This window comes from Carex rostrata, chromosome 25, assembly GCF_964058835.1.
Source record: "Carex rostrata chromosome 25, lpCarRost1.2, whole genome shotgun sequence".
Lineage (NCBI taxonomy): Eukaryota > Viridiplantae > Streptophyta > Magnoliopsida > Poales > Cyperaceae > Carex > Carex rostrata.
In genome coordinates, this window is record NC_135942.1 from 1,492,405 (window position 1) to 1,507,175 (window position 14,771).

At 36.0% G+C, this 14,771-nt stretch overlaps 2 long non-coding RNA genes across 2 annotated transcripts; both read left to right on the top strand.

The window, feature by feature from the left end:
• Positions 1 to 4,792: 4,792 nt before the first annotated feature.
• On the top strand, positions 4,793 to 5,860 carry LOC144543974 (uncharacterized). The gene is made up of 2 exons (XR_013508113.1): positions 4,793 to 4,924; positions 5,458 to 5,860. It is a non-coding gene; the product is annotated as an uncharacterized LOC144543974 (long non-coding RNA).
• A 5,622-nt stretch (positions 5,861 to 11,482) lies between these two features.
• Positions 11,483 to 13,899, top strand: LOC144543830 (uncharacterized). Its single transcript, XR_013508093.1, has 3 exons — positions 11,483 to 12,608; positions 13,128 to 13,191; positions 13,802 to 13,899. It is a non-coding gene; the product is annotated as an uncharacterized LOC144543830 (long non-coding RNA).
• The last annotated feature ends 872 nt before the right edge of the window (positions 13,900 to 14,771 follow it).

Genomic DNA, 14,771 nt, shown 5'->3' on the forward strand with positions numbered 1-14,771 from the left:
AGTTAGAGACTCCCCCTCGGCTTGCTTGAACGTCGTGATCTTCGTCCGGAAATGTTGGGTTTTGGATGGAGGAAAGTATTTTCCTAAGAATAACTTCTCCATGTCGTCCCATGTCTCGATGTGGTCTCGGTTGACGGTCCTTAGCCATGTTCTTGCACTGTCTCGGAGGGACAAGTGGAAGCATTTGAGTTTGAGGTTGTCTAGATCATCTCCTTCTCGAGCGAAAGTGCCACAATGTTCTTCAAAAACCGCCAAATGGGCGTGTGGGTCTTCGTTTTGGGCTCCCCTAAACTGACTTTGGCCAAGAAGGTGGATGAGAGAGGGCTTGATGTCGCGTGGATCTTGGCCATGAGGAATGAAACCGAAGCGGTGTCCTTGTTGACGGTTACGGCCATTTCCATTGTTGTTGCTGTGGTTCCTGTTAGGAGATAGTGTTACTCCTCGTACACGGGAACTTTCGTCATGAACGGATTGATCATCTCGGTTGTCTTGTGCGTTTCGGTCGTTATGTTGGAAAACCGGATTCTCTACGTGGTTATTGAAGTTGATGGGTAGGGATCGGGTAGCCATGTTTGAGTATTCTTCTTCTTCATAATGGAGCGTTCCTAAAGGGGTTCTCCCAAAGCTCATAGAAAGCTGAAAAAGAACTAAGGTTAGCTCTCAAACAAAAAGAGAACAAAAATCTGAAATAAATTTGTAAAGTAAAAACTTAGAATTAAACTATACCCCCGGCAACGGCGCCAAAAACTTGATACGTCCAAAGGGTATGGTAAAAAGTTTCAGTACAATTAGATGTACCTTTTATCCCTAAATACACTTTTTGGTTCATATTGCAAGTATACAATCCTATCGTGTAGTATATTGTCGGGTATCGATCCACAGGGAGTGTGTTTAATTACTATGTTAAAACTTTAGTAATAAATTTCAGAAAAATATAATAAAGCAAAGTGCAATAAAAGTAAATTGGGGGGGGGGTTTGTTCTAACAATTCCTAAGAATGGGTTCAATACCCAAAAGAAATGAGTTTGAAACAATAATTGTAAATAAAAGAAATAAAGATTGGTTTGCTTTCTAGTTTGAGAAGATCTAGGGGTCTTTGGTCTAAAATTCCTTGCTAACTCTATTTATTCGGTATTTGTTTGAATTCAAGTATGATTTGATGGGGTTTCTAACCTATGTTAGCCTTTGGAACAAATATTGATACAAATACCGAATAAAGCGGAAAGACATGATTTAACATGATTTCAAGCTACTTCAATTTACTAAACCTAACCAGGTGAACTATAATTCAAGTGCTAATGAAATTCATAAAGAATAAATCACAGAAATTAACAATCAAATCAAACAATTATCATAAAAACTAAAATTCGAATAAAATAGAATTAAACAAGTTCATGCATTGACCTAAATCCCTAGAGAGAGATCTACTCCCTCATGGAGAGATCCATTACAAAAATTTGGCAAAGTAAGAAGAAATGAAATAAAGAAATGATTACACCCTTTATTGAATCAAAAACCTCTATCTTGCCGAATCCTGCTCAGGAAACCCTTCTTCTCCCTGCTTGAAAGCTTTCCTTGCTTCAGAATTTATCGCTAAGTAATGTGTGTGTAGAGAGAGAGAGAATGAGATAATCGATGTCCCTTTGAATGGGAACTAACCCCCTCTTTTATAGCCAAGGGCTATGCCCAATTAAGAGGCTAGGAAGTGGAGTTAGTGGGGGCTATTTTTGGATTGTTTTCCAGGATGCCTTGTCCACATTCTGCTGTCAAAACGCGTCCATGATGCGCCAAAAATAGAAACCGTGTTGAAACTGTGTAAATTTGGCTTTCTGCGGCTCCAGTGCGTCCGCACTGGTTTGAGTGCGGGTGGCCCACCCGCACTGGACTCTGAGTTTCCTTATTTAACTTGGGCAAATCCTGCGAAATCTCCTCAGTGCGTCCGCACTAGATATGGGTGCGGGTGGCTGACCCGCACTGGTGAAATTTCTGTGTTGTTCTGGAGCTTGAAGAAATCGGCCCAAGTATTGAGTGCGGGTGATTGACCCGCATTGGTTTTGGAGTGCGGACGCATTACGCTCAGGAAAAATTCCTGAGTTCGCTGTGATGTTGGAAATGCGGCTAAGTGCTGACTGCGTCCGCACTGGAGGTCATTTTCTTCAGTTTTTCGCCTTTTCTAGCATTTAAAGTCAAACAACCGCAGTAACTTGATTCCAGATGTATTTTAATCACTTTATATTATAAATACATGATAATTAGAGTTATTTTATACTAAAAATCAGATCGAATGTGTATATAATTTAGGCCTATCAATTAGCTCCTATACGGTGTGACCCAATAGGATATGTGTTATGTTGGTAAATAGAATTAAAAATGTTTTAACTTCTATAATCATAGGAGGGCATCTAACATATGCACTATGACCATCCAATTACACAGATGATGATGTACTGTACAATATTATGATCCAGTAAACTATTTACTTGTGTCAGTTCTTCTGTCACACAGCTATCAGATCAGTTTCAAAGTAGATGTGTGTCATCTTTGCTAACTTAATATTTTCTTGATCTTGAGCATATTATCAAATATAATTACTCTTGTAATTATACCGCTAGCAGATAATCTTACTCTACCAAGGGGACCAGTGATGCTATAACTCGTACAGATATACGAGGGACAATAGTATTTTTGGTAAACCATCACTTCCTTAGCTAAGCTATGCATACAGAAGTATTATCATTATAACTGCTTTTTACGGACAGCGTTAGATAACACTCACACATATATATCTCTTAGTAGGAACGATGAATACCTCATACTGTATAACTTAATACTGAATGAAAACATTAATGACACGAACACAATTCTATTTCATGTTTCATTCAGGGTCTGTCAAAACCATGTTCCTAGAACATGTATCTATGTGATTAAAATGACATCTCTTGTCAAATGGTTTGTAAAACTTAACCATCTTTTAATCCACATGCTAACCTTATAACGGTAATTAGTGTTCCTGCTAATTACCTCGGTCAGAGACTTTTAAGAGTATATATCATCTGTATTACGAAGTTTCACAATTTCAGTCATGAACTAGGAATGATTCATAAATGAAATAATACTCAAGGCAACAAAAATGATATATAAATAATAGTATATATATATATCTTATTAGAATATTAGGTTATTAGCTGTCTTCTTCTCGTAGAAGACTATATTATTATTTCACGTGCATACGCATGCATTGGTGAGAGCTGAGCAGAGCCGAGTGACTTCGTTCCGTCTTGGTGTCACTTGGCATGGGACGGCCCGACAACCACTGAGCTGAGGGTCACTTGATCCTTGGATGGCTTTAGGATTTATATTATATGTATAAACTTTGATTATGTATCATTTTCGATCATTTTACTATTTGACGTGAGCAGTTCCGGACTCGAGTTCTGTGGCACGATACGATTCGGGATCTATTCCCTCCTTACATTAGGAGCTACTTTGCCTAGAACGGGATTCCAAGCCGGGTAGTGTTGGGTAGAATCTTGTGCGGGATTCCAAGACCGGCGAGTCTTGGGTAGAATCTTGTACGGGGTTCCAGCACCGGTTTGGGTAGAATCCATGTGTGGTGTCCTATTGGTCTGGCCGGACGGTAGAGTTCTCTCCTTCTCATGAGGGAAGAGATTAACTTTTTACGACCTGCATTGTATGATTTCTCCTATTGGATATGTTTGGGTGATGAATCGTTAGGCGAGATGACATATTGGTTTGATATAACCATCGGCTAGTGTGTTATTATCTTGTGGAGCAATGCTCGATGTCACTAGGCAACGTGTATCATTGCACTCTGATCACAGTCCTTGGATTATATTGTTTGGATCTTTTGATCCTATTGGCACGGGGTGATTACTTTATCCATATTATTATTATTATTATTATTATTATTGTATTTGGGCACACAGTGCAAGGAGTACTGGATTCCGACTTGATTTATATCTGATATTACACCTTTATTTTATTTTGGGTTTATTTCGCATGTTGGCATAATAGAATAATCGCATCATGGCATCATTCAAAAGTATTGTAAATTCTATTAGCTATTAATATAGGTTCACACATGTGCATATTTTTAATCGTATTCATTTTATAAATAGAAGTGCTTTGACCGTAGAGGATCCATGAGGGGATAATTCTGGGTCACATACTGGGCAATTCGTTGCTCACCCACAAGTTGTTTCGTGGGTTTTAGGTACAGGTTCTGGCGGTCCGCAGCAGGAGATGTCAGGAGCTGTCCCCGAGGGCCATACCACTTGACCTAGTTAGGGTTAGGCTTTTGATTAGGTTTACGAGTCCCGTATTTCCTGTGTTATATATACGGGCTCGATAGATCATGTATCCCCTTCTATAGATGGTGTTATTTGGATCCGAGATGGATCGAATTATATGTTATGTATGTGTATGTTTATTTATTGCTATGTGACTGATGCTTGACATTTATATTATTTTGCTTTCGCTGCTGTTTGATTTATTATTTATGATTAGCCTTGCGTGCTTAATGATTTATTAAGCACGAGGCGAGGTTGATCACACCTTAATCCAGAATTCCTGTTTTGGGGTGTGACAATATCTTTAGTGTACCAGATATGAAAATATAACTTCTTTTACTTTGATGCAATGATTAATAAAAAGTTGGGTTAAAGCAACAGTTTTATTTATTGAATAATTTGTCCAATGTTAAATTCATATTCATCATTTTAATAACATTTTCTTTTATACCATGTAGTATTTGCTGTGAGCAGATATTCCAAACTGTCCGACCTTAAAAAACATACAGAGCTTGGATCTTGGAGAAATAAAAATCAATTGTAACTGGAATTGGGTGGCCTGTCTCCTCAAACATTCATCCAATCTGAAGGACCTCACTTTGCACTTCTTTCGAGTATTCTCTCTCTCTCTCTCTCGTGATTTCCTAGTTATAACTTATAAGCCGATATGATGATTGATTTTCAACTAGTGTTGTTAAATATAAGAAGAGTCTGAATTCCCAATTTGATTAATGAAGGGAACAATGACTAGTACAATTAATCTGGTAAGATGGCTCAGTTTCAATGCCATAATTACAAGATTTCAATAATGAACATATGTGGTGCCAAACCATTATAAATTTTTTTTGTCCTTTTAGTTATTTTTGTTGTTCCTGCCTTCTGATTTTGTGAATGTCTGGATGTGTGTGTTAACTTGCCGGGCCTAGATAGGGTATTAAGGTTCTAACTCGCTCCCACAACATACTAAAACCAGTCAAGACAAATAGTAGAATTGAGGAAAAAAAATAATTATACTCTATGCCATAGAGAAATTCAAAATGAATGGAGCAAAGCACTCTGTTTCATGTAAATCCAAATAGGATACATATTCGGTTATTGTTATCTGCCATGCATCTGATTAGTGAACTCTTTTTTTTCACCACCTAAGCCGAGTAAAGATGCTGCAAAAGAAGAGTTTCAAGGAGATATTTCATTCCAAAATGAGTACCTTGAAGCAGTGAAGATAAATTGTCCGGGGAAAAATGTTAAGTTGGCGGGGGAGCTGATTCGCACTTCGGGTACACTTGTAGAGACAACAGCAAAGATTATTATCTTATAAGATTGTCACTTCTTGTCACATTGTTCGACATATTTGACTAGTGCTTTTGTTAACTAACTAGTCATTAGATGCTCACTACATGTTGTTAGTTTTTTTTCTAAATATTTATCTTTATATCAAAACCGTTGAAAAAGTATTTTTTGTCTTTAACTTTGTTTAGTGCACTTAATAAGAGTGTTGTTTGTATTTTAAATCGTAGTTTCTTATTGTTATTTCTACCTTGTCTTGATTTGATGTTGGATTTCAATTCTTATTTTGTGTTCTTCGGTGGCTAAAGAGACATGTCCATATCTACTTTTCAGCCCAATGAGAAAATACCTTAAAAACTAAATAGTATTATTAGTCAGCTTCATATATTTGTCCATGTGAACTGTCCAAACATATCAACAATTTTATTTGAAGACAGTCAAAGATCTGGCAATAGTAGCAGTGGTATAACTATATCTGTATCCAATTTTATTTTTGGGATACGATACGAATCAGATATTTGATGGATATAGATACGGATACGGATCAGATATAAATTTTTTCATAATTATTAAACTTTATATACCTACTATTTGAATACTGTTGAGATTTGTATGTTTATGTATTCATAGACGTTATAGGGACCTTATGGTAAGAAAAGGAATATAGAACATTATAAGGACTTAAATGTAAGATTGGTGCGTATATAAGCCCAAAGAGAATAATGAAGAAATACAATTCATTTAGAATCAATTTCCACTTGGTATCAAGAGCTAGGTTTAGGGTTAGGTTACCACCACTGTAGCCGCTGGCCAGCACTGTAGATCGCCGCCAGCTTGCCGTTGCTTCTCTCTCTGGTCCGCGGGTTCAGCACAGAGGCAGAGATCAGCTCTGCCCCTCCAGAGCCGATCGCCTGAGTTTCGCCTGTCGCCAGCTGGGTCGCCTGGCCGCTGAGCTCCACCCCTAGCTGACCTCTGTGATGACCTAGCTTCGCCTGGCCGCCTGAGCTCGCCCCTAGCTGCTCCGCCCCTAGCTGACCTTCCTATCTTCCTCTCTGCGATGACCTAGGTTGATCTCTTCTTTCTCAGGCCCTAGCTAGCATTGGTTGTTAAGTCGTTTTTTTAAGTTAGATCTGTTTGGTATCTAAATCGTTTTTTACTGTTTTTGGTCCACTAAACAAAAAACAGCAACAACCGTTTTTTTTTCTCTTCTTTCTAGCAGGCTAACCAAGGTAGGTTGGGTCTTTGTTGAGTGATTTGGCCAGCGTGGGGGGCCTATACCCCACGATACCCGAGAAGGGGACTTGGATCGAAGTTTGATTATTTTTTAACTCTAATCTTGATGCGCTAGATCAAGATCGGGTCAAGAGGGGGGGATGTGGATCTAAATCGGTTCAAGAACTCGATTTTGTAAAAGTAATTCGGACTTAGAACAATACGTGAGGCGTAGATCTGAGTTTGATCGATATCGGAAAAGGAAAATGAGGGTAATCTGTTTGCTGATTCTATTGCGAAGCTGACTGCGGAGGATGTGATTGCCATGATGACTCACATGATACGTCAGTTTGTCATGTCTGGATTGGGCCAAACTCCCGCAGCCCATGTAGTTTCTGTTGAGCTGAGGCAGCATAGGTTGGATCTTCCACCTATTGTACGAAACTCGATGGGCCAGAAAAGTATCTGAGCTGGTCACGTCGAGTAAGGTACACTCTAGAAGGAAAGAATCTGGAGGGGTACTTGACTGGGGAGAAGGCAGATCCAGTTGAGGGTGCACTGGGGAGAGATGAGTGGAACACTACTAGAATCTGAGTTTTTTGCAAGCGTAGTACTAGTTTTTTTCAAGGTAAGGACGGCCCTTGCAAAAGAAATGACATTTCTGGAATCCTCAAAGTTTTTGCAAGGCTAGTCCCTTGTAAATTGTATCGCAGGGAAATGTGTGATCTGCAACCTTGTAAATATTTTCGTCCTGCCCTTGTAAAAACATTTTGAAAGTCAGATATTATAATTAATTGAACGTCCTTGCAAATACTCAACCCCATTCACTTGGAAATACTTTACCACATTTTAGATGTTATATTTTATTAAAAGTACTTGCAAATACTCAACACCATTTGCTTGCAAATACTACACCACATGTTTATATAATATTTTATTGAAGGTCCGTGTAAATACTCCACTAGCTTCATTAATTGAAGTTTTGGCTTTCGGTTTGGTACTGGAAGCCTATCTCATAATATGAAACTTTGATTTTTGTCAAATTAGAACATAGAGGAGCATCAACGATATTGTTTCAATCATTTAGATTGATTCTGGAGTGCATATGTACCTTATGTTTTATTAGATTTTCAATTTGAGTATTTAGCAATTTTCACTGTGTAGTTCATATGCTGGTGGTTCATGATTTGATCCTTAAACTTATTATTTTTGAATATGGTTATGTATTTTTATTACATAATCACATCTCTGGCCATGTTAGGCACTTCTGGATCCAATTTCACATTTTTACAGATTTTATTTATATTTTTAATTCATGAATTTGGCATGCAAGGGCATCAGTTTGTCATTTTCTGTCATTTAATTGTTAATTTTATTCTAGGAAATTGGCTACATGAAATTTGGATTTATTTTCATGAAAATATCCATTTAGACTTAATGTACTCATGTGATTTATTTCAAAAAATTTCTGGCTTCCCTAGCGTACTGGTAAGGGGTTCAGTACCATGGCCATTGTATACCAGCAACAGAAAAGAAGAAGAAAAGGAAAAAAATAAGAATTTTCAGAAAGTTGAATTTCAAAAATTTATTAAAAATAGTACAAAATTCATTTTTAATCAAAATTTGGGTCCAAACTGCATGGAATTGAGTCCTCTATCTACCTGTCATGTTTATTTTGACATAATCAGAATCTTTGTCCTCTGATTTGCCAGTTTTCAGCAGAAGGGTATTTTGAGCCTTTTTTATGATAGTAGAGGTGCACAAGGGTCTTGCCACTGATTTCAACTATGTAATGTAACTTGAAAAGCATGTCTATCATGGCAGTACATGTAATCTGGTACTGATACAGAGAATACCTCAAACAAAAAAATCAGACCAGAAACCAGTGAAGAAAGTTATAAATTAACCAAATCCTTGGATAGATGGATATAGGACATTAACAGGAACTCACAGAAACAAACCTCACATTTTTGTGATTTTTATACAATTAATTAAGGACTTTCAAAGATCATATTTCAAAAATTCCAGCAACTGGTACAATGGGTGATTGGTACCAAAACTTAACAGTACAATATTACTAGTTTAACCCAGTTAGAAAATTCAAAAAACTTTGAGATTAATCTAGGTGATAGTACATGATGTTCTGAGAATTTTGGTACCAAGAACTCCTAATTTGGACCTGTAGTTTGCTATGTGCAAAAATCACAAGGCAGCATGCCAGAGAAAGATAACTGCCCTTCGTACCCTGAAATTTGAAGAAATAAACCACTTTAACCAACTATTTACAATTTATCTTTTAATTCATTACGGTAGTGGTACTAGAGCAATATAATTCTTAAAAACATTTACCTTGTAATAGCTTTTCATGACTTCAGGTATTAGAGCAATATAATTCTAGGTCAACGGCTTTCACTTCTGTGTTTTTCCAAGGAGGTTTCGACTGTGCCAACAACCTTCACAATTTTTTATGGAAGACAAAAAGAAAACCAAATTAAGCCTTAGCAGTTTACATTGTGAAATTAAACACCTAAGGTGTCAGAAAAGAAAAAGGGAGAGAGAGAGGGAGACAGAAGCCTTAGCAGTTTAATGAAATTGTTTGATGAAATTCCCCAAATGAAATCCGAAGTTCTAATTGGCATGCAAGGAAGTGTTAATTGTTAAATTAAACTATATTGTACAATAGTTGGTGTAGAGAGACGTGCCAGAAATAACACTAATCGTCGATTTCACCGTAAAAAAATTATTTGGCGATAGCCAAAAATCGTGGAGGGAAAATGTAGAGGGAAGTTACTGAAAGTACAGGAGTTTTAGAGGGAAATGAAAATTAGAATTTTGGAGCGAAATGAAAAAATTGGTTTGGGAATTTTGGAAATTTTGGAGCGAAATTGTAATTGGAGAGGGTTAGTCATCTTCTCCAGGAAGGGAATGAAGGGATAGAGATGGAGTATATTTATTGGGGTGGGATCCACTTGGAAGTGAGAGAGAAAATAAGAGAAAATGAGAAAAACGAGTGAGGCAAGGGCTATACAGCTATTTGTGTAGTTCAATCTGACAGGTGGGCCGCTTATTTCATAGGCTCAATTTTGTTGAAGACTAACTAAAATGATTTTTACACGAATAAAAAAAGGTTGTAAAGGAAATAAGAAAAAATATTAAAATTTAGGCATTAACCAGAAATTTTATTAATTGGAGATGGAAAGAATTAATAATTTATGTGATAATGAACAAATTATTTTAGTAATTTACGTTATCGATGTTATTTTGTATGATTAGTAATTTACATGATTAATGAAATTGGAAATTAAGCACAACAAGATTATAATTATGAAGTTAAAACCATTTAAAGGTCAATTCACCCTCATTAATTAACCTTTAAGTATCTCAAAATTACATTAGCTTACCCTAAACTGAGCAACCCAATACCAATAAAACCCACATGTAGAAAAAAAAAAGACAAAAATGAAATTGAGAAAATTGATAAAATAAATTAAGTTGAGTTACTTTTTATAAAATCAAATTTGTAAATTTAAAATAAAATTAAAAGTACAACAAATAATATAAAAAAATCAAACAAAATATTATCAATTTTTTTCCGGTTTCTACATACAAATCATACTTATAATTATTAATTTTATAGAATTTTATCATAATTTGCTCATTCAATGTGTACCAATATTTGTGAAAATATTTAGTAAATTTTAGTCAATTAATATCAAAATTTAATTTTAATTGTAGAAAATATTTGTATAGAAATTATATTAATGAAACTTATGTAATAATTTATGTTGTATTGCTAAATTAAATTATTTGACCCATTAAATTATATAGCATTACATGCATATTGCATATGTGATTCACATCTCTTATGCATGAACATGAAACATAAACTCTTGTTTCGCGAGTTTATGAAGACTAATGAAAATATGTCGTCTGTTGATCGATCGGGACCGCTTAAATTAAAGAGCAATATACTTATTGTCACTCACCCAAGTTTGATAAAAATCTGTTTTTATTTACCTATCCATCTAGTTGATCGAAAATTGAAGCATCGTATGGCCATAAACACTTCGTATTGGATCGAAGCTTATACATAATAAAACTTCCAAAAATTTATGTTGATTATGTTCAATGTTCTATCTTGATCATTTTAAAATAGATTTGGAATGATTTCATTGCAGATCGACCGTTGATTTTCCGCTTGAAAATGAACGGTCCGAAAATATTTTCTAAATTTGAAGGAGCATATAGTAATGAATGTATATAAAAATGACAATAGTAAGTATTATTTGACTATATAAGATGTAAAGAATTAAATTTTATATTTTTTGAAACTTTTTAATATTATTTGTTGTACATACATTATCTAATTAGCAAATATTAAACTCTGAGCCGTTCGATAAATAGTGAAGGGTCTTGATGTCTTCATTTTAGAGACTGTGGGTAAGAAATCCCTATTCTCTGAGGTAATATATTATTTCTTTTTAGATCCGGTTTTAGATGATACACAAGATGTTTTAATATTCGTGAACAAAGATGATAGATGACCTTGATTTAAACAAAAATATTATGTTACCTCGGAGTTTATGAATTTGTTTGTATTTAGGTCTTCTCAGTACATAGGATACAGAGCGTCTTCTATCTTATCTCTTTGTTGTGAACTTAGGGGAATTAGGGTTTATTTTCATTTCTCTCCAAACATTCATTTCGGCGCCTTCCTAAATTTTCATTTCCCTCTTAAAAATTCAGATTCTCGTGTATGGCCTTGCAAATTTCAGATTCTCATTTCGGCGCCTTCCTAAATTTTCATTTCCCTCTTCTCTTTGCCTTCGCTCTCTCTCAACCAGTCCTCTCTCCACGCCCCTTCCAGTTCTAGTTTTCCAAACCCTAGATCTAAAGTGCGGAAGATAAATGAGAAGAGCAGCGACGGTCGGCTCAGGTAGTGGGCACTCAGGCGGGACAGCGGGAGGCGGGCGAGTCGGTGGCTCAGGCGGGACGGGGTACAGCTGCCGCCGCTCAGCCTTGAATACTGGCAAGTGGTAACCTTCCGACAACCTTGAATCTAAAGCAAGGTGGTCAGTTCTTGTTATTTATTTTCTATTTTACTTTGCTAAATAAGTTGTACCTCGGCTTGTATCAGAAACAGAAAGACCTGGATCAAAAGTAAAAGTTTGCAAAAGAGATTAAGGTGTACTGGTATTCTGTCTTAAACTATTCGGCCAACAATATTACAAGATTAAACTGTTTTCACAATACCTTGAATACTGGTATTATGGTTGTTCCCAACTTTTATGGTTAAAATTGATTCTAATTTTATTTTCTGAATTTGGCCTTATGGTGAATTTTTAGATTATTATTTGAACTAATAGATACTCTCCTATTTGAACTAATACGACGAATGTCAAAGGTTACATGTTTAGAGAAAGCACAAGCATCTATCCTTTACTTTCTGATTCACAAGTACAGGTGAAACACACAACTTTGATGAGACATCCAATCTTGAAAGGAATTGATGGTTAAATTGTTCATTTTGTTTTGTATCATTGATATTTTATATCTCTTTAAAATTTATCTCATTTTGTTGTGTTTTTTCTCTTTCCCTAGTTGGTACAATTGTTTCTTATTAGATCATCACAAGACAAGAAATTTGTGTGTGAGGCAGCTGAGGCAGCCCTAATTAATATGACAAATCGGGTTTCACCATCAATTTTGCTGCTGAAATTGGAGGCCTCTTTGAAGCACAAGGACCCTCGTGTAAGGGCAAAATCATGCATGTGCTTTGACCGTAATGTGCCTTATCTTGTAAGTTTATTTCTTTTTAATTTAACTATGTGTTGTGTAAGCTCCCTAAAAGCTGGTCAATTATTTTAACTATTCACATATACCCACTTCCTTGAAATGCATTCCGTTACTAGTGTTCTGCAAATAAGAGAGCAGTTAGTGCAGGGTTGGTTATGAAATGGAACCATTTACTCTTTTGTAGGGGTATAAGGGTAAATTATTTTTACATTTAAGGATTACATTTTGTGTGTGTATGGTACTGACCAGTATATACCAGTAACATTTAAGGATTACATTTTGTATATACATTTTGTGTGTGTAAGTTCATTTACTCTTGATGTTTCACCGTTAGTATGGTACTGACCAGTATATACCAGTAACAGCCCTGTAGTAGACCTGTTGAGAGATATAATTTGTAAGGGTAAATATGTAACTTCTGAATTGTGTGAGCATATTTCTGAATTCTGTGCAACAATGAAAAGATGCTTCAATTTTTTGTAGAAAATATATTGGTTAAGGATGGAATAGTTAAAATTGCAGATTTGGGGCTAGCAAGGGAACTTTACTCGGAGCCTCCTTATACTGAATATGTCTCTACGAGATGGTAAGTTCATTATTTTTGTTCACTAAATGCTTTAAAGTTTGACCCTTGAAATTCTACTGGTACCTCAAAAACCCCAAATGACCTTCTGTGACAGATCAGCCAGTGCAGGCTGATCAGGAGTCCAAACCAAAAATCCACATGAACAGTCAGATAGAGGACTCAAAAACACACACTTTAGACCCAAATTTTGCATTCATAGCATTTTTCTATGATTTACTAGCTATTTTTAAAGTTTGCTTTCTGAATCTCCAAAAAAATGTTGTTCTCTGCATCTTTTACCAATCTGCCCCTGCATTCAAGCATCTGTTAAAATTAGTTGGAAAATTACAAAAATCCTGAAACTTGGCAAGCATGTAGTTTAGACTTTCCTTTACATTTCTATAAAAAGAACAAAAAATTTGGCATTGTAGATTGTCCAGAATGAATTTTTAAAGATTGGCTGACAGTGCGCAGCTAAACTCAGATCTGGGTTGGTTTTCTTTCCATTGACCTATCTCGATCTTCTCTTCCTACTTTAGATCTGTTTCTTTTTAATTGATAAAACAACATTGCTTATGTTCTTAATTTTGCTAAATGGGTGAGCTTGCATTAATTTGAGAATAATTTGCAGAGTGAGTTTGCATGGAGGACATCATAGCAAGAGAAGAGAAGTAGTGACTGCATCATTCCCGTAAAATATTTTTTCATGTTGTCAATTCTTAATATTACCGTTAGTCTCCTTTTACTGCTTGACAGATGGGTACATTTTGGGTATATTTAGAAGTTAAGTCTTTATTAGTGATGTTGTTTTACGACTTTTTAAATCTGGTATAATGTAAGATGATTATACTATTGTTCAATGCTTATTAGTTGCTTTCTATATATTTCTCATTGTGTTTTATGTAAATCTTGATGAATGAAAAATTGGCAATTGTAAAACTGGGCCGGTACCAGATTGGTACAGGGAGGGAGGGTGGTAGAATTGGAGCATATTAATTTACAACAATCACTTCCTGTTAATATAACCATTGGTACATTCACGCAAATAGTGTGAACTGCAGTGCATGCAACAAATGTAAATCATATCCTTGAAAATAATCAACCATGTAAAAAGATAATCATCTCCCATGCTAATAGTCATGTGGGACCCACGTTATTTTGCCTTGCTAATAGTCAGGTGGGACCCACTTCCACTAGTCTTGCTAATAGTCAGGTGGGACCCACTTGTGTTAGCCTTGCATATAGTTAAGTAGGACCCACGTTTTCCAGCCTTGCAAATAGTCAGGTGGGACCCATCTTTGCTTCCCTGGCAAATAACCAGATGGGGTCAACTCTGAAAGTATTTTCATGCGTAGTTGTTGCAAGGCAAATCTCTTGCAAAAGGTCAGAACAGCGTATTTTCAAGAGAGGCCTTGCAAATACTGAGTATTTGTGACGAATGCAGTTCCAAGGATACATTTGCAAGCGTATCTCCTTGAAAATAGCCTTTTTGGGCTTGTTGCAAGCGTATCTCCTTGCAAAAGGCCATTTTCCTTGTCATGTAAAAAAATCTGATTCTAGTAGTGGAAGTCCACTCACATGTAGGTGTACATCTGGCTTCT